General features: G+C 54.8%; 1 long non-coding RNA gene across 1 annotated transcript; it reads left to right on the forward strand.

The window, feature by feature from the left end:
• The first annotated feature begins 2280 nt into the window (after window positions 1–2280).
• Window positions 2281–7611, forward strand: LOC137460378 (uncharacterized). The gene is made up of 5 exons (XR_010992819.1): window positions 2281–2755; window positions 3356–3457; window positions 5685–6457; window positions 6981–7222; window positions 7457–7611. It is a non-coding gene; the product is annotated as an uncharacterized lncRNA (long non-coding RNA).
• The last annotated feature ends 246 nt before the right edge of the window (window positions 7612–7857 follow it).

The following is a 7857-nucleotide window of genomic DNA, read 5'->3' on the forward strand; positions in this document are numbered from 1 at the left end:
TAAGCAAGACGTTGAGTTGCTGGAAGGTGTCCGGAGAAGGGCAACAAAGCTGGGGAGGGGTTTGGAGCACAGGCCTGTGAGGAGAGGCTGAGGGAGCTGGGGTTGCTTAGCCTGGAGAAGAGGAGGCTCAGGGGAGACCTTCTTGCTTTCTACGACTCCCTGAAGGGAGGTTGTAGCCAGGTGGGGGTTGGTCTCTTCTTCCAGGCAAGCAGCACCAGAACAAGAGGACACAGTCTCAGGCTGTGCCAGGGGAGGTTTAGGCTAGAGGTTAGGAAGAGGTTCTGCACAGAGAGAGTGATTGCCCATTGGAATGGGCTGCCCAGGGAGGTGGTGGAGTCACCATCTTTGGAGGTGTTCAGGAGGAGACTGGATAGGGTGCTTGGTTGCATGGTTTAGTTGATTAGGTGGTGTTGGATGATAGCTTGGACACGATGATCTTGAAGGTCTCTTCCAACCTGGTCCATTCCATCCCATTCCAATCAACTAAACCATGGCACTGAGTGCCTCATCCAGTCTCTTTCTAAACACTCCCAGTGATGGTGACTCCACCACCTCCCTGGGCAGCACATTCCAAAGGCCAATCTCTCTTTCAACCTGCTCTATTCTATTCTATGAAGACCTTCTTCCTAACATCCTGGTTTCATTGGTGAGAGCAACAGACTTGGTTGCTGCCACCCGCTGCTAAGGGGTCTGAGTGGCCCCCAAATGGGGTTTGGAGGCAGGTAAAGGTTTCTTTTGGCGTGTGAAGGGGTTTTGTGGGCATCTAGAAGGGGTGTGGAGCCCCCTGAAAGGGTCTGGGATAGTGTCAGGGGGTTCTGGGCTGGTCTACCAGCGGGTCTGGGGACATTAGAAGCGTCTGGGGGTACCTAAAATGGAGCTGGGCGTATGAGATGGGGGGTTTGGGTGCCTCCAAAGGGGTTTTGTGGGCATCTAAGTTGGGGAATCTGGGGGGGTCCTGAAGGAGTTGGGGGGTTCTCGTCAAGCTATGAGCAGACACACAGAGAGATGTTAACGGACTTTCTTTGATCATTCCAGGTCTGGTGTGCTGGGACTGGCAGGATCTTCCTGAGCTGTCCATGTACAGTTTCTGTCGACACCCTTCAGCTCGTACATCCGGTTTGCTGACAGAGGGTGTGGGGTTTGTGGGGCCCGGCAGCGAGAGCTTTCCAAAGAGGAGCTCTTCAGGGCAGCTCCAAGGTTAGGTTTGGATTCTCCTGGAGTCGCACACAGAACGAGTCTCACGATTCCAGTGGTCTAATTTCATAGCTGCATTTTCATCTCTCTGCCTAGGTGACAGGACGACCTCACTAATGAAGAGAGATAGCCTGAGCTCTGCAGGAACCTTGAACCCAAGCAGCCAGTGCCTTCTGTGAGTACAAGCTGTCCTTGCTCAACGTGGAAGTAGTTGAGAGCTGAAGCCAGACCACACCATAATTCCCTCAGCTTCCTCTTCTGCAGATTAAACAGTCCCAGTTCCCTCAGCCACTCCTCATAAGACTTGTTATCCAGACCCCTCACCAGCTTTGTGGCCCTTCTCTGGACTCACTCTCTCACAAGGGGTGTCCTGGGGAACACCACTTGTGCCCGGCCGGCCACCGGCTGGGTTTAACTCTGTTCCCCACCGCTCTTGGGGCCTGGCCATCCATCCTGTTCTGCTGTCCAGCAGTCCCTTTGAAAAAAAATCCATCTGAAAAAAGAAGTAGCAGAGAAGGAAAGCTGAAGCTGCAAAGACTGCAGTCCCCTCAGTTCTGGTTGTAGCCAGGTGGGGGTTGGTCTCTTCTCCCAGGCAAGCAGCACCAGAGCAAGAGGACACAGTCTCAAGCTGTGCCAGGGGAGGTTTAGGCTGGATGTTAGGAAGAAGGTCTTCATAGAATAGAATAGAGCAGGTTGAAAGAGAGATTGGCCTTTGGAATGTGCTGCTCAGTGAGGTGGTGCCCAGGGAGTCACCATCACTGGAAGGGTTTAGAAAGAGACTGGATGAGGCACTCAGTGCCATGGTTTAGTTGATTAGATGGTGTTGGAATGGAATGGTATGGAATGGAACGGAATAGAAAAGAATAGACCAGACCGAGTTGGAAGAGACCTTCAAGATCATCGTGTCCAACCTATCATCCAACACCACCTAATCAACTAAACCATGCAACCAAGCACCCTATCCAGTCTCCTCCTGAACACCTCCAAAGATGGTGACTCCACCACCTCCCTGGGCAGCCCATTCCAATGGGCCATCACTCTCTCTGTGCAGAACCTCTTCCTAACCTCTAGCCTAAACCTCCCCTGGTGCAGCCTGAGACTGTGTCCTCTTGCTGGGCCCGGTGATGATCAAAGTTCTTTTCCAACCTGCTTACTCCTGTTTGGGTTTATTCTCCTGTATGAATTGTCAGTTCAAAGCACTCGAGAGAAATGATGTGATGGCTGTGCTGCAAAGCATCAGACTGGGGACCGAAAGACAACCTCCTGTGGATCGATGTACCGGGATATTCCAGGAACCTCTGTGCTGCCATAGACCTGGACTTAAACTCATTCCAGATGCCGCGGTGTGTTCCACATGACAATCGCACTCGGCACGTAAAGAGTGGCCAAGAGACTTCCCTTGTTTCCTTTGTGGAAGGCTTTTGTTTGTCCCCCGGCCCCGGGGGCCGTGTTCCTCTCGGGCAGGCTGCGGACGAGGCTGCCCTCGGCAGCAGGCGTGCCGCAAGCGGAGCGGCGAAGCTGTGTTCCTGGCAGTTCTCTCTCCGCCTGGATCAGGACAAAGGTACCGGCTGACAAGGACTTGCACTGACACAGGGTCAGAGAGCTGAGAGCACCAAAGGGTTTAATTGGTGAGAGCAACAGACTTGGTTGCTGCCACCCGCTGCTAAGGGGTCTGAGTGGGCCCCAAATGGGGTTTGGAGGCAGGTAAAGGTTTCTTTTGGCGTGTGAAGGGGTTTTGTGGGCATCTAGAAGGGGTGTGGAGCCCCCTGAAAGGGTCTGGGATAGTGTCAGGGGGTTCTGGGCTGGTCCACCAGCGGGTCTGGGGACATTAGAAGCGTCTGGGGGTACCTAAAACGGAGCTGGGCGTATCAGATGGGGGGTTTGGGTGCCTCCAAAGGGGTTTTGTGGGCATCTAAGTTGGGGAATCTGTGGGGGTCCTGAAGGAGTTGGGGGGTTCTCAGTGAGGTTTTGGAGTCTCTGTGGAGTGCCTGCAGTCTCCTGGAGTGCCTGTGCTTGAAACCCCCCAGAGGCCGCGCAGAGTGGTGCTCACAGTAGCTCTGCAAGCCTGCCATGGGCTCAGGAGGCTGTGCAGCGGTTAAACCTTTTCTTTTGCTCAAGCACAATCTTTCTGAATTCTTTTCTTGGATTTTTTTTTTCCCAGGGTGATGTGAAACTGTCTGATTTTGGGCTAAGCACAGCTGTTCAGAAGTCTCAGAGACCTGAGCTCTACAGGAACCTTGAACCCAAGCAGCCAGTGCCTTCTGTGAGTACAAGCTGTCCTTGCTCAACGTGGAAGTAGTTGAGAGCTGAAGCCAGACCACACCATAATTCCCTCAGCTTCCTCTTCTGCAGATTAAACAGTCCCAGTTCCCTCAGCCACTCCTCATAAGACTTGTTATCCAGACCCCTCACCAGCTTTGTGGCCCTTCTCTGGACTCACTCTCTCACAAGGGGTGTCCTGGGGAACACCACTTGTGCCCGGCCGGCCACCGGCTGGGTTTAACTCTGTTCCCCACCGCTCTTGGGGCCTGGCCATCCATCCTGTTCTGCTGTCCAGCAGTCCCTTTGAAAAAAAATCCATCTGAAAAAAGAAGTAGCAGAGAAGGAAAGCTGAAGCTGCAAAGACTGCAGTCCCCTCAGTTCTTGTGGTACCCTCTGTGAGATCCTAAGCCACCTGAACTGAGCCGGTCAGGCAGCCAAGCTAGTGCAGCAGTGTCTTCTGGAGAGTTGATAGGAGCCAGTTCTGTGGGGTTTGTTGAAGTGAGTGGCCAGTCGTTCTACATGAACAATTGTCTTAGTGCTAGCAAGCAGGAGGCTCTGAAGTGTGGTACTTTGAGAGCTCCATTCATACTTGCCCTTCAGGAGGAGCCAGCTCTTTCATTGAAGGATCTTCCTGAGCTGTCCAAGTACAATTTCTGTTGACACTTTTCAGCTCTTACATCCAGGTTGCTGACAGAGGATGTTGGGTTTGTGGGCCCTGGCAGCGACAGTTTTCCAAAGAGGAGCTCTAAGGCCAGCTGCAAGGTTAGGTTTGGATTCTCCAGGGGTGCCTGTGCTTGAAAGCCCCCCAGAGGCCGTGCAGAGTGGTGCTCGCAGTAGCTCTGTGCAAGTCTGCCATGGGCTCAGGAGGCCAGTATCTAGAGAGAGGGAGAGGGAAGGACAGTGACACTTCTAAGACAGTTTTAAAGAAATAATTATGAGAAGAGGCAAATTAATTCTGGGGACTCATGTGATATATCTGTTTAAGAGAAAAAAAAATGAAGGAGGTTTCTGACCATAACCAGGCTGACAAAGCACAGTAATGTGGTTTCCTATGGGATTCAACTCCTCCTGCATTGCACAGGACACTTCAACAGCTGTCCTGACAAGCTCTAAGTAATAAACTTAATCCACCCTGTGCAAGCAATGGGGCAAAAGATTAGAAAATCCATGTATGCAATTGAGATGTGTTACATTGGGACGCCCAGGATACACCTCATCAAGCTCTCCTAGTTTTTAGACGCAAGATGGAAGAAGGAAGGGGGAAGACAGAGCAGAAGGTCTATTTAAATATGAAACTCCTAGGCTGAAAGAAAAGAAAAACATTTTAAACAGCACTCAGTGAGACTCTGTCACCAGCATAGCTAATCACAGAATCACTGAGTGTTAGGGGTTGGAAGGGACCCCAAAATAGCATCCGGTCCAACCCCTGTGCCAGTGCAGGATCACCTGGGGCAGGTTTTGAATGTCTCCAGAGACTCCACTAACTCTCTGGGCAGCCTGCTCCAGGGCTCTGGCACACACAGTGAAAAGGTTTTCCCTTCTGTTCCTGTGGAACTTCCTCCTTTTATTCGTCGGACACAGCGAAGCCGCTGGGTCGTGTTGCTGCGGCAAGGTGACCCACCCTGTAGTTCAGGGCCTGGGTCTCTGCCTTCATGGCAGCCTGTTCCCTTGGCACCCTGTCAGCTTAACAGCCCTGTACTCGGGGTCTGTGTGACGAGTTGTGGAGCCCTCCATCCCCCTTCTGTCCCCAGCAGCAGCCCAAGGTCCATGTAAGCAGGGCTGGGGAGGCTGCTTTAGGCAGCTAACAGGAACCAACCTTGCCTGGCCCTTAGGGGGCTGAGGTCAGTCCCTGGGCTCCTGAAGAGGTGGTGTTGCGCTGCTGCCAGGAGGGCCGGCCCGTAGGTGGGGCACGGGCCAGAGCCTGTGGCTCTCTGTGGGGCTTTTTGGGAGTGCTGCTGAGGCCTCACTCTGTCCTGTTGGCATCCTTTGTCAGGGTAGCCAGATCCTAGGCCCGATGTCTGTCGTTAGCTCAATCGCAGAATTTCCTCGTCTGCTGTTCCTGTCCGTAAATTTTTGCCAGTGCTTCTGTAATAAAAAGGTTTTTATTTCTCCTGTAACTTGCAAGCTGGTGACCTCCTTAGGAGCACCACTGTGTTGTTCACAAAGTTCTTTGCTGTTGCAAAGCTGGGAGAAGTGTGAGGTTCAGCTGATGAAGTTTCTCTCTTTAGAAGTGTCTGCTCAGCCGTCCTCTTCCTGGATCTCGGAGCTTTGTCTCTCCCTGTTTGCGGTGCCCCGACAAGGACTTGTGCCGACACATCCTCGGGAAGCTGAAACCACCAAAGGGTTTAATGGGTGAGAGCAAAGCTCAGCTGTGTGCTGAAGCTGCAAACCTTGCCCAGAAGGCTGTCCCCGGCTCGGGGTGATAAAAAGAACAGGAGCGTAGCCGCTCGGCTGTCTTTCCTTCTGTGATGCCACATGGGGGTGGGCGAGGATACAGCAGAGGAGCAGTGAGGGAGGGGTGAGGGCAGCCTCCCACAAAGGCTGCTTGCAGACCTGAAATGCCAAATGTTTGAAATGCCAGGACGTTCTTGGAGGGGAGGGAAAGCCCCGGGAAAGTGTAAGAGTGAGTGTGAGGTGTTCCAGCCGAGGAACAGTGGTGCTGCTTATTGAGAGATTGCAGAAGGGCAGTGATTTGTGTGCAGAAAGGCCTTGACGTGCCCCCCCTCTGTTCTGTAGAAAGGCTTCTAGAGGAGAAAAGCACATCCTGAGCAGAGCCACGGGGGGGTGTGGGGTGTGGTTTGAAACAGAAATAGCAACTGTCTCTCAATTAAAACAGTGGATTGTCTTTCATGTGTGTGTGTGGTGTGCTGTTTTTTCATTGAATGGAAAAAGCTCTGCAGGGAGACCAGCTGATCTGCTCCCGAGGCACAGCAGCACCGGACCTGCTGAGCGTTGGGGGCCTGTTAAGGAGGGTCTGCTGTCATCTGAAGTGGGCTTGGGGGTATGAAAGGGGAATTTGGGGGCATGTGAAGGGTTCTGGGAGCATCTAGAGGTGTCTGGGGACCTCTGGAGGGGCTCCTGGGTCATGTCTGGAGGGTCACGGAGGAGTGGGGGGGTCTGTGCCTCAGTGTGGTTTTGGGGTCTCTGTGTCAGGTCCCCACAGCGTGTGGGTTGCTGTGTGGCATTGCTGGAGTCTCGGTGTCCCTAGCGCCCCTGACTCTTCTGCTCACTGCTCCCACCTTGTGGGCACGGCCAGGTACTGCTTGCTGTCGCCTGCTGCCAAGGGTGTGAGTGGCCTCTGAAGGGAGGCGCAGAGAGGTATTCTGGGGCGTCTAGAGGGGCTTTGTGGGCATCGAGAGGTGTCTGGCGGCCTCTGGAGGGTCTCCGGGGGGGTCTCTGGAGGGTCCTGAAGCAGCTGAGGGGGCGGGGAGTGGTGGTGTTGTGTTAGAGGTCTCTGGGGGGTTCCAGGGTTTGGGGTCCCGCAAGATTGGGGTGGTCTCACTCCGGTATTGGGTGTCCTGCAGTCCCAGGACCCCCCAGCCACATCTCCCCCGGCATCTCAAGGCGAGCTGCGAGCACCTCAAGGGCCTTAGAGGGTGAGAAAGGAGGTCTGGGGGCATGTAGACGGAAGTGAGGGCATCAAGACAGCACCGCTCTCCCCGTGACAGCGCCTGCCCTTCCCAAGATGGCGTCGCCCTCTCCGTGACAGCGCCTGCCCTTCCCAAGATGGCGCCGCCCTCGCCTTCTCGGCTCCGACCTAGCCAGCGTAACTATCGTCCCCTCTGCTTTCTCCGCTCTGCATCAGCTCAGTGTAGACTCTGCTGCTCTCTGGAGTTGTTTTGTCCCTGCTGCAGGACTCTGCCACGGGTCTGGGGGTGGGCAGCAGCGAGGGGGGGGGGCAAGAAACACCAGCGGCGAGGGGGGCGGGGGTGGGTGTCGATTTGCCGCGGTCGGGAGCAGTCTGCTCCCAGTTCACGAGCTGTTCTCCTGTCTCTCCCAGCTCTTGCAGGCTGACCCCAATGCCCCCAGACTCGCCCAGCGATCCCAGTGTGAACCCCGCAGCACCCAGATTCGCCCAGCGATCGTCACGTGATTAGGGGCCACGCAAAGGAGGGGCGGGGAGCAGAGAAAGCGGCGGCGGCGCTGTGAGGGATAGGAAAGGGAAAGGGTGGGAAGGGAGCTAGAGGGGAGGGGGAGCGGGGAAGACCGCGCAGGTTACGTCACTGGAGGCGGGGCTTGAGGAAGGCAATAGGATGGCTATGGGGGGCGGGGCTGGAGGACTGGAGGCGGGGCTAGAGGGCGGCAATAGAATGGCTAAGGGAGGGGGCGGGAACGAGAGGGCATCTGCGTCACAAGGGGGCGGGGTTTGAGTGAAATAGGATGGCTATGGAGGGGGCGGGG

The sequence above is a fragment of the Melanerpes formicivorus genome, unplaced genomic scaffold (assembly GCF_026170545.1).
Source record: "Melanerpes formicivorus ecotype bairdi unplaced genomic scaffold, bMelFor1.0.p_v2 SCAF_572, whole genome shotgun sequence".
NCBI classification, from domain to species: domain Eukaryota; kingdom Metazoa; phylum Chordata; class Aves; order Piciformes; family Picidae; genus Melanerpes; species Melanerpes formicivorus.